Genomic DNA, 24,756 nt, shown 5'->3' with positions numbered 1-24,756 from the left:
ATAGCCTTAACATACCTGGAGTAGGGAAAAATCCGTATGATATTCTTGGAAAGGGTTGCACCGTACTTCTTTAGAATCGCAAAATCTTACATTGCTAAAGTGCTAAGAAATCTCGTTGGAATTCTTCTGTTTCAAGAAATCTTGTTTAGATCTTGTTGGATTGGGGTCACATTTGTTTTTGAATATTTGTAGCATGGAGAAGATTATTAGATTGTTGATTATGTTAAGGCCAAGTGAAGACCGCAATGCCAAACTTTTAATGTCTTAGTAGTCTTTACGTAAGTGTCATTTGTATGACACCTTGGATGGCCACCTTTCATTTTATATCATGAGTCATTTAATTTGAATGGGGGGCTGCCACCTCATGCCCTTTAATCCTTATCCAACATGGTAATATCCCATTATCCAATAATTAACCAATCACCTAGGTAATTAAGAATTATCTCAAATTACTTAAAATACTACTCACTTTTAACATACCTTGTACATCTTACTATCATGGTCATGTAGTACCTTGTATGACACTAGTCCATAAATATCGGGTATTATAGCTCGGTCCGTATTTTATCCCAAATTGCCAAGCTTCGACGAAACTTATTTTCTTTGATTTGCTTACCCTCTCACCTTCACGAATTTACTTATCCCTTGTTTGAAATAGCATAACGCTTATAACCTCAAAATAATCTCATTCCCGAGTTTACGTTGATTAACTTACGACAAAACTTCAACATACAAAAATGCGGTACGTAACATCTCATTTCCGATCTTATATCAATTTACTTATGTCGTACTTCCACGTATGAAAACATGGTGTTTAACATCATTCCCCACTTTGGAACATTCGTCCTCGAATGTTGACAGATGCACTTATCATTCTCATAACCCATAGCTCTTGCGAATAGTTTAGTACTCCTCTTGCCATCTAGGCGACTGTTCTGTGAATGAATCCCAAAGGCCAGGGCATTCCCCCCTTTAAGCCTCTTTCTCACGCCACGACTTGTAGCCGGAATCCTTCTAAACTCATAACTGTTGCTACCTTCTATCAAACAGCCTTTATGACTCTAACTTTATATGTGTGCCTATGCGACTCTTCTCTTCTCTTTCCTCCAGCTTTTAGCCAATCTCTAGGCTACACTTTGTGAACATATACAAAATTATGTCAAGCTGTCCCTCTGGGTGTCATTATTTTTAATCCATACTATACCATAATTCTTACTTCGATTTATCGTTGCGGAGGTCTGCTACCAAATTCCAGCTTACTCTTGTTGTTTATCCCATATGTATAAATCTAAGTCCTTTAATGCTTCCTCATTATAGTTCATCTTAAGAATGACGACCTAATCTCAGCTTATACTTTGTGACTTTTGTCCATCCATTATGATCTGCCTCAATATTGATCTACAATATACCATTGATAATTTGAAACTTCTTACGTAAGACCTTGCCACTATGGCTTACGTTGCATCGAGGAATATTTGAAGCGATTTTCGTAATCGTATTTCATAGTATCTCGATGTGATTCGCCTTATGGGGATATTCTGATCTCGTGCCGTTCGCGAAATCTTTCTCCTTCTCCCTTTTTTCTTTCATCAAATCATTATTCAGTCGAAGGCCCAACCGTTATCTTTTATTTGTCACAATTCCACCTTCATTTCACTACCAGGGCAGCATTCCATCTCTTCTAAATGCTACTAGTCTTAGATTCCTTTGAGTACATTCAGGCTATACTGAGCCTTCTATAACTTAGAGAACCCGCCGGCTCTTATGTTTTCATGGGATTAATCCCGAGAACTGACCCATTCTCGTTACCTTCTTACTCTCCCTTTCTCATCCTTACTCCTGTCATAAAACCTTGTCGCTTTACTATACTTTAGCTTGCGACCTCTACGTATCTATTTATACTATTCACAACCTTCCTTCAACTTGCTTGCACCATTGATTCCCTTATGTTATTCTGGAACATTAAGCAAGACATCACATCATCTCTAACTCTTCTTTACTCTCTTGACTAGATCTCTTGGTACTTAGAAACCATAGGCTGGAAGGTTTTCCATTGACGACGCTGCTATCATTCTTGGATATTGAATCCCAATGATTCTAGCCTTCTATCCGAAGCATGTACTATTCATGTGTGATGACCCAAAAGGTCATCTTATGTTTTAAAACTCGAATCTGCGCTCTTAAGCCTTAAAAATCTTATTTTTACCCTCCTCGATTTGCGTACACAGTCTGGGCAGGTTCCAGAAAGCTTTTATGTTGAAAATTGATGAAAAGAAGAATTTATACCTTAAAAGTTAATTTTAGTTGACTTCAGCCAACATTTTTGGTAAACGGTCCCGGATCTATGTTTTAATGGTCTCGGTTGGTCCGTATCGAATTATGGGACCTGGGCGTATGCCCTGAATCAAATTCGGAGGTCCCTAGCTCAAGTTATGAATCTTTAATGAAAATTAAAAGTCTGGAAATTATTTGTTTTTAAGAATTGATTGATATTTGGCATTGTTAGTATCGGGTCCGTATTTTGGTTCCGGAGCCCGGTACAGGTTCATTATGATATTCAAGACTTGTCTGTGAAATTTGGTGAGAAACAGAGTTGATTTGACGTGATTCGGACGTCCAATTGAGAATATATGAATTTTAAAAGGTTCTTGAGAATTTCATTTGATTTGGTGCTAAATTCGTAGGTATAGGTGATATTTTGGCAATTTGATCGCGCGAGCAAGTTCGTATGATATTTTTAGACTTGTGTGTATGTTTGGTTTGGAGCCCCGAGGGCTCGGGTGAGTTTCAGATAGGCCACGAGATGCTTTGAACTTAGAACTTTTGCTGGTATAACTAAACCTGTTGCAGGCCTCTGATCTCGCAATTGCGAGATCAGGCATCACAAATGCGAACATAATAGGGTCCACAATTGTGAGGCTTTCATCGCAGTTTCGATCAGAAGCCTGGGCCAGCAGTTCTCGCATTTGCGAGGTTACCTTCGCAATTGCGAAGGGAGTTTGGGAAGGGCAGGTTCGCAAATGCGAACATTTACTCGCATTTGCGAGGTTCAGTGGTCGCAAATGCGACTCTTTCCTCGCATTTGCGAAGGCAGCGGGATTATGAAGGGTATCGCAATTGCGATTGTTCCCTTGCAATTGTGAGCTTCGCATATGCGAAGCTCAGGTCGCAATTGCGACACCTGCAGCTGAGTAAAAGGGGCTTAGACGGGATTTTTCATTCATTCTTCATATTTTCAAAATCCTAAACCTTAAGAGGCGATTTTTCAAAGACCAAATCTTCCCCAAATAATAGGTAAGTGATTCCTAACTCTTTTCTTTCAATCTTTTACATCTTATAACAAGATTTTAACCTAGAATCTAGAATTTTTATGGTGAAATTAGGATTTTTGGCTAGAATTTAGGAATTTTGAAATTTGAGGATTTAGACCTCAATTTGAGCTCGAATTCCAAAAATAATTACATATTCGGGCTCAGGGGTGAATGGGTAAAAGGATTTTGGTCTGAACCTCAAGTTTTGACCAAGCGGGCCCGGGGTCGATTTTTCAACCTTTTGGAGGAAAATTTGGGAAATTTAATTGATTCCTTTAGCAATATTTAACGTTATTGAGTCATTTTTTGAATAGATACGAGTGATTTGGAGGTGAATTCCAAAAGAAAAGCTGTGATTGAGAATTTAGTGGTCTTCAGAGCAAGGTAAGTGTTGTGTCTAACTTTGGCTTGAGGGAATAGGTATTGTGTGAGTAATTGCTACGTGTTTTGTTATTGAATACGATGTATAGTTGAGGTGACGAGCATCTATGCATTATGGTCGAGTCATAGCATGCGAGTGAAATTCCATTCTTGCAAATTTGTAGTCTTAAATCTTGTTATCCATGCTTATTGTTGTTGTTGAAATGTTGGGAGACTTGTATCCGGTTCCACCAAGGTTGATAAAATTTTGAATATTGATTCGAGGTTGATATGTCAAATTGTGAAAGTAATCATTGATAAAATATTGATTTCTTTGTGATTACTCTCTATCCGTTGTTATGATTCTGTGAATTGTGAGGAAGAGTGTAAAGCACGAAGGGTGATATCGTGCATGCATTATTTATATTGTAAGGAAGAGTGTAAAGCACGAAGGGTTGTGCCGTGTATATTATGAGAGGTTTAAAGCACGAAGGGTGATGTCGTGTATATTATGAGAGGTTTAAAGCACGAAGGGTGATGTCGTGTATATTATGAGAGGTTTAAAGCACGAAGGGTGATGCCGTGTATATTATGAGAGGTTTAATGCACGAAGGGTGATGTCGTGCCGTTCTATTTATTTATTTATTTGGTGAGGTTGAGAGTAAAAGCACGAAGGGTGATTCCATGCAGTTTTTCTTGCTGTTTTAATTGCTCAATTCGTTTAAGGATTTTCGATTTAATTTTGTCTTTTCATTATTCTCACTCTTTATGTTGTATTCCCTCACTGTATGTTCCCTTTCCATTATTTCTGCATTTTTTCTTTATTTACTGTTGTTGCCACTAGCATGATTATACTGTTCAGGTTATATGTGGGTGTCTTGTCCTAGCCTCGTCACTACTTCGCCGAGGTTAGGCTCGACACTTACCATTATATGGGGTCGGTTGTACTGACTTCTGATGAGGCTTGTACTTTTCTAACCGGCTGAGATTGATCGAGATTTTGCTATTGGTGTGCTGTCCGGAGACTCAAGGTAGATCTGTCGTAGTTTACAAACCTTGAAGTCCCCGTCTACCTTTTATGTCACTGTTGTTTTCTTTCATTCAGATAGTTGTATTTCTTTCAAATTATTACTTATAGTAAATTCTAGAATGCTCGTGAATCGTGACTTCTGATCCGGGTGGTAGTAATTAATATAGTTTTATAAAATTCTGCACCTTTTATATTTCATCTTAGTTAATCATTGTTATTTACTGAATGGAAATAAGGAATTGGTTTAACGATTTTCTAACGTTGGCTTGCCTAGCAAGTGAAATGTTAGTCTCTATCACGGTCCCGTCCGTGGGAAATTTCGGGTTGTGACATCACGATCTTCTGCCTTTGAGTATCTTGTACGTTGTTCACCTTTACCTTACTTACCTTAAAATCTTGCATCGTATCTTCTATCTCTTTCATGACCTCCCTTCCACAAAGGTATAATTCACGTCCATAACTTGAAGCTCTATTATAATACTTGCACCTCTGGTGCATATACAATCCGGTGGGAGTTTCGTACTGACTTCTGATGAAGCTTGTACTTTTCTAACCGGTGCAATCCGGTGTAACGTACCTTGGCATCTGGTTGATTTATACGAGTTGTAAAGGTTAACATTATAAACCATCGGACATGGTGAACTATGACTTCGCACCGAGTGGGGGAGTCCACTATCAATGAATGGATTATGAGTCATGTGTTATATCAGTTTTGGCCTGAAATGTATATATGTGGTACTGAAAGGTTCTCCCAAAATTTACATGTGTTTAAGGCTTGAGATTTTGTAGAGGATAAGGTTGGGACTTGCGGTATGTCCGCCTCCGTAATAATCTTATACCTCAATACTAAAGGAGTTAGAAAAACAACATTAAATTTACAGAAGATCTACTCAGCATACGGTTGCGAATTGTGGGGTGCTTCGGAGGAAGTATAGTGGTTGACGAGATTCTCGACTAAGAATTGTCTGAATGGAGCTCTACTTTTGTGATCATTGTATATAAATAGGGGTAAAGTTTACCACAAATAAGAATCGAAGAGTATGTTAAGAAATGGGTCAGCTCAACAGTATTGAGTCAGCATAACAAAAGAAGAAATTGTCCTTGGGAGAGATAATTCTTCACAATTGTCTGTGGCAAGCCTATAAAGAGGGCAGACCAGTTAATACAACACCGCCCACTTGGCTCGGTTCTCAGAAATACTTTTGAAAGAGTTTTTTTTTTCGGACTCTCCGTAATGCATGGCGCATAGGGTTTGAATGATTGTGTCAGCTCACCATGACGGTGTCATAATATGCCATCAGGTTCAATAAGTTAGCCCGTCATATTCCTACTTTGCTTCCTACAGCCAGAGAGCGAGTCCACAGACTCATCAAAGGGCTTAATTATGATCGTAAAATTTTGTATGACTCGGGAGCTACAGACTGATACTTCATTTCCACTAGTGGTAGAAATTGCCAAGATATTAAAACATGTTCGGGGTGAGGGAAAAAAAAGAAACTAAGGAGACCAAGACGTCTCGAGGTTCTGGGGGATTCAGTGGATTCTACTCTACGAGTATAAATCATTATGGCGGGGGCTCGGGTAGTCGGCCAACCTAGTTCGCACATCGGATTAATTGCGGTGCTTCAGTAAGTTGTTTTAATGCACCACTGACATGAGTTTCCTACAATGGTTATTCCAGTTATCTGGCACAGACTCAATATGAGCAGCCAAACCCGCAAAGGGGTTGTTATGAATACGGCGATACTAGGCATATCATGAGAAAATTATCCCAAACTTGGGAGAGGCATATTTAATCAAAGCATTCGGGCTACGTGCCCCATTGCAGTTACTACACCACCCACACAATCAGTTAAGAGTGGAGGACATGCGGGTAGAAGGCGTCCTAGAAATGGAGACCCAGCCGTTGTTATATTTGTTTTATGGTATGGTGGAGGTCGTTACATCAGATGGTGTCGTTATAGGTACGACCTCGATTTAAAATAAAGGAATAATTTCCTTAACTTGATTCGGTTTTGAGTATCAAGACGAGTCCTCCTATTGTGCTCCACTTATGAGTGAGCTTCATAATTCTATAATCTACTTATGTGTTTACTTCTGTTGGGAGGTTTGATCTGTGAGTCTAAAGGTGCCTTTCTGTACTTATTTCGGTATGTTTTGATGTATTTCCGGATAATTGATTACAAATTGTGAATTATATGCCCTAAAGGTATGGGGTTCATTATGTGTAGTGATTTTGTTTAACGAAAGTTATTTAAAAGGAGAAAATGGAAAGTTTCGATTGACAAGATGTGCATATTATTTGTGATTCAGAACTGAGGCCGAGGTCCTCGTATTTGAAAATAAATTGATATGTTTAAACTGGGCTATGAGCTGCAGTAGAAGTTATATAAGGACGAGATCCTTGTGATAAAAATTCTTGTGTTTAAATTCTCCCTTGTGAAAAATTAAATTTGTACTATAGTACTAATAGGGAGTCATGCCTACTAGGCTTATTTGAAATTTTTTTTGTATGAAATTCTTTGTGCATACTTGCCAAATTCGTGTTGTAATATTGAGTTGTAACCTACGAGGTAGGTGCCCGCCCAGGTGCGTTAAATGTGACTCATTAATTCGGGTAAATAATTATGAGGTCTTCATGTCTCGCATCTCGTTATTAGTATTGTGAATGTTTGAAACGAGTTTTTTGTTAACATGAAGTTAATTGACGATTCTGTAATTGATTATGAACAACTATTAAGACCAGATTGACCCAAAAGAGTGCCCCATTTAGATGGTCAGACGAGTGTGAGTTGAGCTTTCAGAAGCTCAAGATCGCTTTAAATACAACGCTAGTGTTGGTATTACCCACAAGTTCAGGATCGTATACGGTGTATTGTGACGCCTCTCACATTGGGCTTGGTGCAGTATTAATGCAAGATGGCAAGGTAATTGCATATGCGTCGCGGCAATTGAAAGTTCATGAGAAGAATTATCCTGTTCATGACTTAGAATCGGCAGCCATTGTTCATGCGCTGAAGATTTGGAGGCATTACCTCTACGGTGTCTTGTGTGAGGTATTTACTGATCATCATAGCCTTCAGTATCTGTTCAAACAAAAAGATCTTAAATTTGAGGCAGAGAAGATGGTTGGAGTTGTTAAAAGACTATGATATCACCATTTTGTATCACCCCGGAAACGCCAATGTGGTGGCCGATGCTTTGAGTAGAAAGGCTATGAGTATGGGCAGTCTTGCGTATATTCCGGTTGGTGAGAGGCCATTAGCTGCAGATGTTCAGACTTTGGCTAATCAGTTTGTGAGGTTAGATATTTCAGAACCCAGTCGGGTTCTAGCTTGCATAGTCGCTCGGTCTTCTTTATATGAGTGCATTAGAGAGAGGCAGTATGATGATCCTCATTTACTTGTCCTTAAGGACACGGTGTGGCACGGTGATGCCAAACAGGTTGTTGTGGGGGAAGATGAGGTTCTGCAAATGCAGGGTCGTATTTGTGTGCCTAATGTGGATGGGCTTCGTGAATTAATTCTTGAAGAAGCACACAGTTCTAGCTATTCTATTCATCCAGGTACCGCCAAAATGTATCAAGATTTGCGGCAACATTATTGGTGGAGGAGAACGAAAAAGGATATAGTTGCATATGTAGCTCGGTGTCTGAATTGTCAACAAGTTAAGTACGAGCGTCAGAGGCCTGGTGGTTTGCTTCAGAAGTTAGAAATTCCTGAGTGGAAGTGGGAGCGTATCACTATAGATTTTGTTATTGGGCTCCCATGGACTCAAAAAATTTGACACAGTTTGGGTCATCGTGGACGGGTTGACCAAGTCAGCACATTTCATTCCTGTGGCAGTTACCTATTCTTCGGAAAGGTTAGCAGAAATTTACATTCGTGAGATTGTCCGCCTTCACGAGGTGCCCGTGTCTATTATTTCAGATCGAGGTACGCAGTTTACCTCCCACTTTTGGAGGGCACTACAGTGTGAGTTGGGTACAAGGTTGAGTTGAGTACAACATTTCATCCTCAGACAGACGGGCAGTCCGAGCGTACTATTCAGATCTTGGAGTATATGCTCCGTGCCTGTGTTATTGACTTTGGAGGTTCTTGGGGTCAGTTCTTGCCGTTAGCGGAGTTTGTCTACAATAACAACTACCAGTCGAGCATTCAGATGGCTCCATATAAGGCATTATACGGAAGGCGATACCATTCGCCAGTTGGCTGGTTTGAACCGGGAAAGGCTCGGTTATTGGGTACCGATTTGGTACAAGATTCCTTGGATAAGGTCAAGATTATTCGGGATCGACTTCGCACAGCTTAGTCTTGGCAAAAGAGTTATGCCGACCGTAAAGTTTGTGATATTGCATTCATGGTTGAAGAAAGAATATTGCTTCGGGCATCGCCCATGAAGGGTGTTATGAGATTTGAGAAGAAGGGCAAGTTGAGCCTAGGTATATCGGGCCATTTGAGATCCTCAAGAGAGTGGGGGAGGTAGCTTATAGACTTGCGTTGCCTCTAGGGTTATCCTCAATTCATCCAGTATTCCATGTGTCTATGCTCCGTAAATATCATGGTGATTCGTCCCATGTGTTAGATTTCAACTCTGTCCAGTTGGACAAGGATTTGACTTACGAGGAGGAGCCGGTGGCAATTCTAGCCCGGTAAGTTCGCCAGTTGAGATCAAAGAGTTACCCTTAAGTTTGAGTGCAGTGGAGAGGTCAGCCTATTGAGGCAGCTACTTGGGAGTCCGAGTCCGATATGCGGAGTAGATATCCCTACCTTTTCACCAGCCCAGATACTTTTCTATGTCCGTTCGAGGACGAACGGTTATTTTAGAGGTGGAGAATATGATGACCCAAAAGGTTATCTCATGTTTTATAACTCGAATCTGCGCTCTTAAGCCTTTAAAATCTCATTTTTACCATCCTCGATTTGCGTGCACAATCCGGGCAGATTCCGAAAAGCTTTTATGTTGAAAATTGATGAAAAGAAAAATTTATGCCTTAAAAGATGATTTTAGTTGACTTCAGCCAATATTTTTGGTTAACGGTCCCGAGACCATATTTTGACGGTCCTAGTGGGTCCGAATCAAATTATGGGACCTGGGCGTATGCCCGGAATCGAAATCGGAGGTCCCTAGCTCAAGTTATGAATTTTTGATGAAAATTAAAAGTCTAGAAATTTGGCATTGTTAGTATCGGGTCCGTATTTTGGTTTCGGAGCCTGGTACAGGTTCATTATGATATTCAAGACTTGTCTGTGAAATTTGGCGAGAAACAGAGCTGATTTGACGTGATTCGGAGGTCCAATTGAGAAGATATGAATTTTAAAGTGTTCTTGAGAATTTCATTTGATTTGGTGCTAAATTCGTAGTTCTAGGTAATATTTTGGCGATTTGATCGCGTGAGCAAGTTCGTATGATATTTTTAGACTTGTGTGCATGTTTTGTTTTGGAGCCCTGGGGGCTCGGGTGAGTTTCAGATAGGCCACGAGATGTTTTGAACGTAGAAATTTTGCTGGTATAACTGAACTTGTTGCAGGCCTCTGATCTCGCAATTGGGAGATCAGGCATCGCAAATGCGAACATAACAGGGTCCGCAATTGCAAGGCTTTCATCGCTATTGCGATCAGAAGCCTGGGCCTGCAGTTCTCGCATTTGCGAGGTTACCTTCACAATTGTGAAGGGAGTTTGAGAAGGGCAGGTTCGCAAATGCGAACATTTACTCGCATTTGCGAGGTTCAGTGGTCGCAAATGCGACACTTTTCTCGCATTTGCGAAGGTAGCTGGATTATGAAGGGCATCGCAATTGCGATTGTTCCTTCGCAATTGCGAGCTTCGCATTTGCGAAGCTCAGGTCGAAATTGCGACACCTGCAGCTGAGTAAAAGGGGCTTAGACGGGATTTTTCATTCATTCTTCATATTTTCAAAACCCTAAACCTTAAGAGGCGATTTTCCAAAGACCAAATCTTCCCCAAATAATAGGTAAGTGATTCCTAACTCTTTTCTTTCAATCTTTTACATCTTATAACAAGATTTCAACCTAGAATCTAGAATTTTTATGGTGAAATTAGGATTTTGGGGTAGAATTTAGGAATTTTGAAATTTGAGGATTTAGACCTCAATTTGAGCTCGGATTCCAAAACTAATTACATATTCAGGCTCGGGGATGAATGGGTAAAAGGATTTTGGTCTGAACCTCGAGTTTTGACCAAGCGGGCCCAGGGTCGATTCTTCAACCTTTTGGAGGAAAATTTGGGAAATTTAATTGATTCCTTTAGAATTATTTGACGTTATTGAGTCATTTTTTGAATAGATACGAGTGATTTGGAGGTGAATTCCAAAGGAAAAGCTGTGATTGAGAATTTAGTGGTCTTCGGAGCAAGGTAAGTATTGTGTCTATCTTTGGCTTGAGGGAATAGGTATTGTGTGAGTAATTGCTATGTGTTTTGCTGTTGAATACGATGTATAGTTGAGGTGACGAGCATCTATGCGTTATGGTCGAGTCATAGCATACGAGTGAAATTCCATTCTTGCAAATTTGTAGCCTTAAATCTTGTTATCCATGCTTATTGTAGTTGTTTAAATGTTGGGAGACTTGTATCCGGTTCCACCAAGGTTGATAAAATTGTGAATATTGATTCGAGGTTGAGATGTTAAAATGTGAAAGTAATCATTGATGAAATATTGATTTCTTTGTGAAACTTCTCTCTATCTGTTGTTATTGATTATGTGAATTTTGAGGAAGAGTGTAAAGCACGAAGGGTGATGTCGTGCGTGATTTATTTATACGGTGAGAAAGAGTGTAAAGCACGAAGGGTGATGCTGTGCATGAATTATTTATATTGTGAGGAAGAGTGTAAAGCACGAAGGGTGATGCCGTGTATATTATGAGAGGTTTAAAGTACGAAGGGTGATGCCGTGTATATTATGTGAGGTTTAATACACGAAGGGTGATGTTGTGTCGTTCTATTTATTTATTTGGTGAGGTTGAGAGTAAAAGCACGAAGGGTGATGCCGTGCATTTTTCCTTGTTGTCTTAGTTGCTCAATTCGTTTAAGGATTTTCGGTTTAATTCTGTCTTTTCATTATTCTCAATCTTTATGTTGTATTCCCCCACTGTATGTTCCCTTCCCATTATTTTTGCATTATTTCTTTATTTACTGTAATTGCCACTAGCATGATTATACTGTTCAGGTTATATATGGGTGTCTTGTCCTAGCCTCGTCACTACTTCACCGAGGTTAGGCTCGACACTTACAAGTACATGGGGTCGGTTATACTGATGCTTCACTCTGAACTTTCTATGCAGACTTTGATACCGGCTCAGGTTGATCGAGATTTTGCTATTGGTCCACTGTCCGGAGACTCAAGTTAGATCTGTCGGCGTTCACAGACCATGAATTCCCCATCTACCTTTTATGTCACTGTTGTTTTCTTTCATTCAAATAGTTATATTTCTTTCAGACTATTACTTGTAGTAAATTTTAGAATGCTCGTGAATCGTGACTCCTGATCCGGGTGGTAGTAATTAATACAGTTTTATAAAATTCCGCACCTCTTATATTTCATCTTAGTTAATCATTGTTATTTACTGAATGAAAATAAGGAATTGGTTTAACGATTTTCTAACGTTGGCTTGCCTAGCAAGTGAAATATTAGGCGCCATCACGGTCCCGTCCGTGGAAAATTTCGGGTCGTGACATCACGATCTTCTGCCTTTGAGTATCTTGTACGTTGTTCACCTTTACCTTACTTACCTTAAAATATCCCATCGTATCTTCTATCTCTTTCATGACCTCCCTTCCACATAGGTATAATTCACGTCCATAACTTGAAATTCTATTATAATACTTGCATCTCTGGTGCATACACAATCCAGTGGGAGTTTCGTACTGACTTCTTATGAGGTTGATACTTTTCTAACCGGCTTTATCGTAGGGCCGTTATAGAATATGGTTGTTGAACTATCCCTCTGGTACCTCTGATATTAAGAGTGATCATGTAATGTTCTCAATCACGACTTCTATAATTTTCTGGGTCCAATAATCAGATTCTTGATTTACTTCATTGATATAACTCTTTAATTTTCTCCTTCTTCTGATCAGCCTTTATGTAGGCTTAAGCTACCTCCCGATCTGTGGTTCATGGTATTAGTTATTATGTTTAGCCTTTCATAGGCGCTGAGGAATATCCATGATACAATCCTTTAATAATTCAATCCTTCGTCTATGACCTGGGCTCAATTCTTTCTTTTAACTTATACCGGAATCTTCTACGGTTGTATATGCTGCATGTATAAAACTCCAAACTCTCAAGTGCGTTCATAACGTAACTAACTCTGGATCATGAATCGAATAATTCTTTTTGTTCCATCTTAGCTTTCTTCAAACGTGAGCTATTACTTTTCCTGGTCTTTCTCCCCCCCCTGCGTGCATACTTAGCTTATCTTGGTGCCCATGCATATTAAAATTCCATACAACTCATATGATCGTGAATATCACTTCTGATTTTACTTCCCGTTCATTAGCCAAAGTAGGTGCCATTTTCTTATGGAGTACATACAATGTTATTGTGAGACTGTTGTTATAAGACCATTTCCTCCTTAGGTCACCCAGCTTAGGTTAAAGCTTCCTTCCTTACTTTCTCAGCTAGTCTTTCGTTGTAGTATTTATGGAGGATTCTCTGACTCTTGTAAAGCTGTGAGCTTATTACATTGTATACTTGACGGATCTTTTGATGTCCTCCTTGCCTATAATTATCCGTAGTTACTTACTTCCACTCCCTTGTGCTTGTAGGGTTGCTTCTGAACTTGATATTTTGACTGACTTCCCAGTGGCACTCTCTTTTATCTCCATAACACTCATATGGTACCTTTAACTACCCCAACTTCTATATGAATATTTCTCAAGGATCACGATGTCATATCTGCGAGACTGGATTCACCATATTGGATTTTACTATATTTATCTTGCACGATCTGCTACCTCATCCGTAACTCCATGTTTAGCCGTAACTAGGCTCTTCCTGAATCAATTACTGACTACTCGTTAGCCCATTCTCATATCAATATTTCGCGTAATCTTTCTTGGGTTATTTCCTTTGTCTTAACTTACGTCTCGCACTGACTCCTCGTCTATCAATAACATCTTGGGCAAGGACCCTTACTTCCTTTCCTTGATGTCATGTTTGCATAATGTTCTAGAATCGTAGCATATCTGTAGGCTTTGAATAAGTGCAATCTCATCCCTTTTTCATTTTATCGCATTCTTCCTCTACCATTCCATAATTACTAGAACCACTTAATTATGACTTAATGCCACCTCACTCCACATTCCCCTATTTGGGGAAGTACTAATATTTAGCGCTACGGCGGTCTACCTATAGATGTTTTACCTCTTCATCTTTGGCATCGTTTCACAACATCAATGATCCTTACTCGCCTTGCGGTAATCCTTCTATACCAAGGATAACAAATTTCCTTACCCGCAATGGTGACACTTAGTGCAACTGGCACATACAATCCCTTAAGCTTAACTTTGCTCATATTGTTTGCTTTAGGGAAACGTCTTCCTGAATGACCATTTTCTGAATTTCTCATGAATCATCTTCTGTTGTCCATTCTATTATCGCCAGAACGCAAATCTAAATTCTCATGATGTTGCCTATTATCAAGTCACTCAGTCTCTAATTCATGTTTAGTTTATCTTGTTCACCAGCCCATACTGATTTCTATTATTCTGGGGTCTAACTTTTCCTTTCGGTAGTTGATTTGGAGTTACGAACTTATTTTTCGAAGTGAGGATATGACTTTATGGCATATACTGTTTTGTTTGTCTCAAGGCATGTCACCTCTCATTTTTTTCTTCACTTGACTATAGACTTTGTAATACTATCATTTTTTATCTATTGTTGTCATCCATGTACCACATTTTACTCATACTGCTCCGTTAACTCTCTTCTTATTTTCCTGCTAACATTTCTGTCTATCACTTTATTCTAAAAACTCGAACAAAATATTCTTTTGCTTTTAGCCCCTCTTGCTCCATCCATTGGCTCCTCGAACTACCTAACATTCTCTTTCTACCAGGGATGGGAGCCACACTAAGATAATATTTATCCCTTCTAGGCTTCCAGTGCTTATCTTTGTAGTACTCATATCTAGCTATACTATTTTAGGGTGCACCATCGAGGTGTCTCACAAAGGAGATCCATTACCACGTTTGCACTATCCTTCAGAAATATCAACTAACTCTACCAATCTATCCACTATTTTGGGTTACTCTATCCCCAGTCGGATCCTAATAACCCGTCTTTCTCTTAAACGATGTATGTTAGCTCCCATAGGGCATAACTGAGATCGGTGTGGCCGATTGTACATACATCTGTCACTATTGAAGGTAACTCAAAATGCTTATATCTCCCTTCCTGAATAATGATAATCTTTATTAACTGGGTACGAGGTACCCTTCTTCATCTTGCTTCTTTTACTCCTTGAAATTTGTATTTATATTTTGAATCTCTCATTGTCTTTCACCATATGAATAAATATTCTTGCCTTAAGACTCCTTATCAAGAGGCTTGCACGTCTTAGTACATACATGATTGCTGAATACCTCATGTTTATCCATCATAAGCATGATGCAAAAATCGAGTCCCTCTGACTCAACTCTTCCACAGCTATGTCTCTTACCAACCGTCTTTCTGAATATAGGCATCATTGTATTACGAATAGGATAGAGTTTAGGAAATTGAGTTCTTACAACTGAGCTCTACCACACGATATAGAGTAAGAAGAAAGAGTGACAGTACTAAATGCCCTGTAGCTTCCTGCTTATAAGTGTCATGCATGACACACCCATAAACAAGACTCTACTAGACACGGCTTGTAGACTCCCTAGGACAGAACTGCTTTGATACCACTTTTGGCACTACCCAAACTGATGGGCCGTGACGGCCAGCCGGTACCTTACTCAACCAAGTACCAACATAACGTATCTTTCTTATTATATTATCACATACATGTGACATACGGGCCTAAAAGGCCAACATGATCATTTATAAATTCAAAACATAGGCCGACAAGGTCGTACAATCTTTCACGTACACGCATATGGTTACAAGTCTCTAAGAGTATATAAATATCATAAAGGTCGGGACACGGCCTGCCATACTAATCAGTACATGTCCTAATCATACTGACCACATAAGCAACTTCGGAGCAAATGGAGCGCACCAACACCTTCCGCTGAGCTGATAGCCTACTTGGAGGACTCTCGACCTGTCTATCAGGACCTGCGGGCATGAAACGTAGCATCCCCGGGAAAAAGGTACATCAGTAGAATAATGTATCGAGTATGTAAGGCACATAAATAAGTACATAATAGACATGGAAGAAATATAGAGTAAATGACTCAACCTGTAAGTCTGGATAATTCTGTAAATCGTGAAATAATTATAATGTCATGCATATGCGTATGAATGTCATGTCGTGCATAGGTACATGTTTCATAATATCATCAGGCCTTTGGGGGCATCCCATCATATCATCTCGGCCACTGTGGGCAAAATTATCAACGTATATCAGTTGATCAGGTGGTGGTGCGTATATAACGTTGTAACCATTTTTCCATATCCCATATACATATATACGCGTATATAACGCCATTTGGTCATGGGTCAATATAAATGAATGCAATGCATGAGAAGCACGTCAATAAAATCTTTCGGAGTGTCATAAGACTATTATGCCTTTGATTAATATCATGAAATAAATTTTATCAACTTACGTATTTTCTGAGACCCATGAACAGATGATAAAATAATAGGACACATGGAGAATCAAGAACATATGCATCTCTAGCATTTTTACGAATATAGTCATTTATGGAAGTTGTACATTTTCTCATTTCGTTTGTATCGTATAGATCATGCCAAAAGAAATAAGGGATAGCCTTAACATACCTGGAGTAGGAAAAACTCCGTATGATATTCTTGGAAAAGATTTCACTGTACTCCTTTAGAATCGCAAAATCTCACATTGCTAAAGTGCTAAGAAATCTCGTTGGAATTCTTCTGTTTCAAGAAATCTTGTTGAGATCTTGTTGGATTGGGGTCACGTCTGTTTTTGAATATTTGTAGTATGGAGAAGATTATAAGATTGTTGATTATGTTAAGGCCAAGTGAAGACCACAATGGAAAACTTTTAATGTCTTAGTAGTCTTTACATAAGTGTCATTTGTATGACACCTTGGATGGCCACCTTTTATTTTATATCTTGAGTCATTTAATTTGAATGGGGGCTGCCACCTCATGCCCTTTAATCCTTATCCAACATAATTCCTTAATTAATTAGGTAATATCTCATTATTCAATAATTAACCAATCACCCACATAATTAAGAATTATCTCAAATTACTTAAAATACTACTAACTTTTAACATACCTTGTATATCTTACTATCATGGTCATGTAGTACCTTGTATGGTACTAGTTCATAAATACCGGTTATTATAGCTCGATCCGTATTTTATCCCAAATTGGCAAGTTTCGACGAAACTAATTTTTTTTTATTTGCTTACCCTCTCACCTTCACGAATTTACTTATCCCTTGTTTGAAATAGCATAATGCTTATAACCTCAAAATAATCTCATTCCCGAGCTTACGTTGATTAACTTGCGACAAAACTTCAACGTACGAAAATGCGGGACGTAACATCTCATTTCTGATCTTATATCAATTTACTTATGGCGTACTTCCACGTATGAAAACATGGGGTGTAACATATTCATATAACAACACTTAGTTTGACAAATATTGTTATTTTCTCATGTTATTTTCTTACGTTTGTTGACTAGAATTGGAGAGAGATTGTGTTTGAACTGTTAGCTTTTTTAAGATATTTTTGGGTTTAACATGTACTTAAATAATTAATTTCAATAACTACAAAGATACTACGCTAAAAGGCACTACATTTTACTACGCTAAAAGGGCACTACATTTTACTACGCTAAAAGGGTACTATATTACAAATACGAGCATTATATTAGGGGACAAGATACTACTAAAGGGAACTAAAGCCACATATTCATATATGTACAACAATAACATCTAAATAAGATTAATTATTCCTCAAATAATAATTTATCTATTTTACTAGTCTTTTAGCAAATAAATAATCTAAACTGGATAAAAATAATAAATTAATTTAATCACAAAACAATCACGAAAAAACATATACCACAGTAAAAAGTAACTAATTAATATTTTTTTAAACAAATAATAACAATTTCTCTATTTTACTATTCTTTTTAGCACACTAATAATATAATCCGGATAAAAAATAACAAATTAATTATATCGCAATACAATCATGAAATAACATAGAACACAGTAAAAATAACTATTAGGCATTTTTTATACATGAGTTTTAACATAAAATAAGTCGGAATACCTCGATTTAAAGTTTTTGGAAAGTTGAAGATTTGGTGATTTGGAGCCGAAACAAGCAACCCACTATGAGATAACGCCTTATATACGATGTGGGACCGAGAATCTATACTTTTTGTGAGACCGGTGGGCTCCACTCGAGCTTTTTTTGGTTAACAATTGGGGGTGTGGGGGATCGTTCTGTTTTGCTGGGGAATGGGAAGGGATGATTATTTATGTAAGTATAGCACCTTAGATAAGGGTGTTATACTATAGCGCCTTAAGTTAGCACACTATACCTTCCCGCCCATTTGCGTTCAAATATAACGCCTTAAATAAGGGCGCTATACTTAACTGGGCAAACGGCCGTTAATGTATAGTGCCTTATAAAAGGACGTTGTATATATTATGGTCACCAATTTTTTTTCCACACATTTTGGTTCTTTGAGTCCAAAAGAATCACATTTTGGTTTCGGACTCTAAAGCACTATAACACTAAAACAAGAAAACCAAAATAGACTATCAACTTATATCTTACTAGACTAGAATTGATATTGGTGAAGCAAACTCATGGGTTTATCAGATGCTCTAGTGTAGCAGTTCTAGGAATACTTTTTCAATACATGTCTACTGTTTCTCAGAGATCCTCTTGTTTCTTTCAATCCACATAGAATGAATAACTTCAGCATACACCAGTTTGAACGCTTGAGTAGAGTGAGATTTTTCCTTTGCATTTTAAATAGTCCATTGCATATAGCGATCCCAACTGCCTATAACAAAAGACTTTCCTCCTAGCTACCAAGGGCTCTATTCTACAGTTGTCACATCCCTTTTTATCTCACCATTTAAAAGGATAAAAGTGATTTTTAAGAGCGAAAGGTTTTTCAACAGAAATTGACAAAAGTTGTGTCTCAAAAGATTTTCAGAGGCGCAACTTGACATTTGGTTTCGGTGTATTGAGTCACCATTTTAAAAAAAATAATTTATCCTTTAAAAACATATTTAGACTCTAAAATATAGTTTGTACCAGAAATTTCAAGTAAGGGGGCTCATTTGACTCGAGGAGAAGGTATTAAGCATTCCCCAAGTCTCGTGAAAGTCACAGTTGCATATATGATCTAGTTGGCTTTGAAGAATCAAATTGAGGCAAAACACACAAAAGAAGAATAAACACAAAAGAGGTTCGAGGTTGTCCCTACCTAAATAAGAAGAAAAATAAGAGAAAAGAAAAGGAAAAGGAAAAAAGAAGTCCTAAACTATCCTACACTATGCTTCTTCCACGGTGTCTGTCACGGCCTCCAATTATATGATTTTACGGGGCATCCCCCGGATAAAATATTTACAAATTCCTTAGGGTATTTTTCGGATAAAATAATAAACTAAGGGACAACCTCTAACCTCGTGAAGTCCTAAATTTTGCCTACCCAAATGTGGTCGGCCTAAAAATGCTACTAGCGAATAATGTAAGAAATGTAAAAATAAAACAAAACTAAAACTAAAATAAATAGGAAAACTTACTCAAATGTCCCAAATAAGTCTCAACTTACCAACCTCTAGCCATTAGGCATAGACTTACCAAAACTAGCCAAGCACATATAAAAATTGAAAAACCAAATATATAAGGTTCTTTCTCTCAAAGAATCACATGCAAAAATTCTCTTCCATATTTTTAAACGTGATTAGCATCATTAGATGCAAGACGGAAAGGAATTTCATGGATGAGGTAGCAAATAAGGTGATGAAATACAAAAAAAAATACAATATTCTAAAAATCTAAGCAAAAAAGAAACTTTTTTAATGGGTATAGTTGAAATTTATTGAAAATATATAGATAAATCAATATACAAAATTTGAGGAAGATTGGAGGTGATTTGGACTGATTTTGTATCAAAATTCATAATTAAATCGAGTTCAAAAATTGCTTCTACACACATGTATCAAATATGTATCACGCATGTATCTCACACACATTTATACATGTGATGCACAACTGATACAAATATGATACATATGTGATATACAAATGATACACAATGTGATACACATATCATTTTTTTCATGTTCAATTTTTACTTCGAATTTTCAATTCAAATCACCTCAAAACTTCACCAAATCATCCCAAAACTGAGATTCAAGCTCCTTAAGATGTACCCAATCTATTCTAATAAGACTCACTCAAAAGAAAGCAAAAATTTGACCTTTTTTGTAACAAATAGCTAATTGGCTAATATTAGTAATATTTTATGAATTGGTCAATTTTGATAATGCGCTATTTATAAATGAACATAACTGGTAGTTTCCCAAATAAATAAGGATTCATTTCATGCGCATTCTCTTTTCAGCAATTAATTTCATTTATTAGACCAAGCCCAATCCCTAAATATGTAACCAAATTATTTACTAATGGGCAAAGTCTTTCCCCAACTTCTGCCACCCAACAATCATTCAAAACAAATATTGACCAAACAAAACCAAGCATTGGATAGATGCAATACCTAAACGAGCTATGAATGAAACAAAGTAAAATAAAAGAAAGGTGGATACAAAATATGATAAGAGCCATGACTTCCCACTGATCATCCCACCAGTAAGACTACAATCCCATAGAATCAATTTGACACATTTGCACCTGTCTAATGCTTACTTTATCAGAGAAATGCTTGATAAAGTAAGCATTTGACTCAAACTAATAAAGACAAGCTTGTATGCTAAAAAATCCAACATCTCACGCCACTTTTCATATGGGAACAAAATTTTTATCATATCAAAGATGTATTCAAAAACTTTTTCCACGAAGAAACTATTCCAAACATGGTAATTAGGAAGAAACAACCAACCAACAGAACTTATAGAATGTAAGTGGGATCACAGGTAATTTGGCTCAATTTGATATGACAATATTAGAGTAAAAGAACACAGCAAGAATCCAACAAAACATTTACTTTGATTACCAAGACATGGACATCGACTTAGCAGTAGTCGTGAATCAAATTAACACGCCTATCGACCATACATTTATCAAGCATCAACGGTTACTGATTCAGTCAAGACGCATGTTCGAACCTAAGAACACTAGTGAAAGGAGCACCAGATAACTCACCAAGCCATTATATTAATGAAGAAGAAAACTACAGCAATGAAATACCTGTCCAACTAACAACGTGTGAATTCTGAACTCAAGGTTCGATCTCTACACCGACATCAGCCGAAACTAAATGCGAGTCAAGTCAACACACATTGAAGGCTTGTAAAACTTCTAGCTGAAAATATCTGTAATCGGACACTAGTCAATGAATTCAAAGAAATCGGCAGACAGTCATCATGTTCAAATTTCAGAATTTTCAGCAGATTAACAAACGATCAAACTAATAGGCACAGAAGAGATTCAACGCCGCACTCGGCCACACATAAGACAACATTGAATCAAAACTCACAAAGCTCGCAATACCAGTAGTATTCACAACTCCTATTGTCAACTTAGGTAGATTCATAACTCCTAAATGCTTCTCAATCTTTGGCTTTTATCATATAGGAAATCAACACCAAAAGAAAGAAATAGCAAGGGAAAAGAATGGACATGAGGTGAAGCTTTCTTCAATGTATTCTGTTAAATGGTGTGACTACAAACGAATTTAGGAGAAAAATTCAAAGAGAACAGCAAGAAAGTAACAGGAACTCGAACGGCCATCAACATCGCGACGAACTCGAATCAAACTCGGCTCAATCAAACTCCATCATCTTGAAACCAACAATCCGAAATTAAAAGACAGAAAATAGAAATATGTTTATTTGAACTCAATCGCAAATTAACCTTCAAAACAGAGATTTTTGTTTTGTATATTGACCACGCCCAACTCTAGTCCTAAAAAGAATAAGCGGTCGCTGCAAATATAATCCGGTCTAAAAGCCCGGAGTCGAATCCCACAGAAAACTAAGGTTTAGCTACAACTGTTTAGTATCACTAAGAATACAAGCTCGAACAGTTCCTAAGTTATAAATATTAAAATTCTTATATCTAATTAACTAACAAATTAAAGTAGTAGATTTAACAACTAAAGGTACTAAGGGTTGGAGACTAAGTTAAGGAGGTCTAGAGTTATGATTTCTCTAATTGTTGGAATCCTTCCCGCTATGTCTTCTATAATTTCGCTTAATTATTCTCTACTGATCGTGAGTACTTTGGGTATCGTAGCTCTCTCTCGAGCAACTATCACAATTTACTAGATATATTCTCTCGAACTACGCTAGCTGACACTTTTTCACCGCTCACTACGATCGCACCATGATTTCGTTATCTCTAATCCCGCCTTTAAATCTTCCGTATTGATCTCTCACATACGTTAGGAGTGATGTTGTTCAACTTCTATATAAATGTGTACCCTCTCTCAAGCAATACACACTAAATATGCACAGTCAATAGATGGCCATTCAATCAACAACAACAAACACGTAGTTGAACAAGTAGAGAAATTCAACGACTCAATTATATAAAAACATAACAAGAATTTATTCTACAAAAAGTTTCATCAAAACCCTAGATAACAAATTAGCTATTCATAATAGTATGCAAAATTACAATACTAGAATTCATAACCAATAATGGAAATAGAGGAAGAAAAAGGGAAAAACATGAAGTTGAATCCTTCTCCGGTTTGCTACTAGTGTGTTCTTACCTTCCCAAAGTCCTCTCTCCTTCCAAAGTAATGTCTCTCCTTCCAAAATCACGTTTTAGTATGTATTTATAGCGACTAGGATTTGTACGGGCGGATTTTCTTTCTTTTATTTCGGATTGAAGAAGCTGGTTTCTTCTGCTCCGGTCCCGATCTGGCGAAGTGAACCTCGCTTTGCTATCCGAGATTTTTTTGGTTTTTTTGCTCCGGTCCCAGTATGGCGAAGTGAATCTCGTTTCATTATCCGAGACTTTTCTCTTCAGCTCTTTTTCACTAATTTTTCTCCTATTTGATACTTTTCCGCATAACTTTGTTCATACACATAAGAAACACGTAATGAGCATATTTTCACTTCAAAAGTGGCGTGAACTCCCGCAACTCACACAAAAAATAACACACAAACATATTTCAAACATGCACTTTTCATCCTTTATCACCACCCCACACTTACACTCTTGCTCGTCCTCGAGCAACATAAAATTAAGCACATATACAAAAAACACACTTCGAAACATACTCAAGCATCACACCAATGACAATGATTTATATCAATGCTTAGAACCCAGCATATGCACTCTTCGTACCTTTCCTCAATTTTTAAAGTCATGCCAAGATCATTTAAAATATTCATGTGACTCTTTTTAACATCCTTGCCTCAAAACTTGACTCTAATGCATTCCACACTAGGACTCGCTTCTTGTGCCAACTCAAAAATCAAGGTCTCTACCAATCCTTTGCAAATCATGTGCCCTCACCAACAAACCACATAGAAAAAGTAGTCCACACACTCAAATATAAGTTCAAGTATATTTGAAGGACTCTCAAATGAGAGAATTTTCTCACTCTCAATAAGAAACTCTTATGCCACCCAAGTTCGTAGCATAGGCTTGCCCGTAGTATAAGTCTATACTAATTTGAGCTTGCAAAGTCTAGGATCAAGTAGGACTTTATAAGTTGTAATGTAGGCTAAGGGACGGGTATGCTATATCTGAGAAAATAGTGACTAACCCTCCTAAGTACTTTAATTCACTACATTTCACTTTTAAGGGCCTTCTTGCCATGAACAATTCAATGTCTTACCATGAAACCATACAAATTTAGGCCCTTCTTCATTAAGCACATCAACATATAGATATTTACTAGCCCAGACAAAGATATGAAGGTGTTATTCTTTTTTTTTTCCACTCATAATAATTTGGTATTTCTGGCTAGTACATTTTTTTTATACACTAGTGCACCTTGTTGGCCTTTCTATGGTTCCACTCAAAAGCTACCCAATCTTTTTCTTTACTCTTCTAGCTACTTAAGTACTTTTGGAGGTAAATATTTAATAAGATTTGATTAAGAACAAAGGGGATTCAGCTTGTAATGTGGTTGCCAAAGAAAAGGTCTACAGGCTCAAAAGAAGTGACTATAAATAGTATTAGCACTGGTAGGCAAATGGGTTAAATGGTCAATCAATGAAAGCCTATATCACTTTCCAAACTTACAAGACTTAATCATTTCGCTTTGACTCACACACGGGGCAAGTTCTAGACTCACAAGGATGGTACATAGTACACTAAAATCGCACCTCACACAATGCACATGACTTACTCAGGACGACTCGAACTAGACTCTCAAGTTAAAGCAACTAGCACAGTCATCATAAAATTTAAGCACATGGGAATTAATCACAAGAGTCAAAAGATAAGACTCGGTGTCAAAAAAAAGCCACACATATTTTCAAGGCATATAATTACAAAAATCATGAAGAAAATACTCAGTTCAAATGCTCCGGACCTAAGCCACGATATAAAAATATGTCAAAAGCACAAATTACTCAAACTTCTTCCCATTCCATTATCAATTCAAAAATAAAAAATAATGAAAATCTTTTTGTGTTTTTCGTTGGACTTTAAACCCTTAAAAAAACTGGTTAGGAAGTCCATCATTGGGAAAAATCCAAAACTTTTTGAAAATTCTAC

Source organism: Nicotiana tomentosiformis, chromosome 6 (genome assembly GCF_000390325.3).
Source record: "Nicotiana tomentosiformis chromosome 6, ASM39032v3, whole genome shotgun sequence".
Taxonomy (NCBI): Eukaryota; Viridiplantae; Streptophyta; class Magnoliopsida; order Solanales; family Solanaceae; genus Nicotiana; species Nicotiana tomentosiformis.
The sequence above is the reverse complement of the archived record's forward strand: the minus strand, read 5'-3'. Positions refer to the sequence as shown.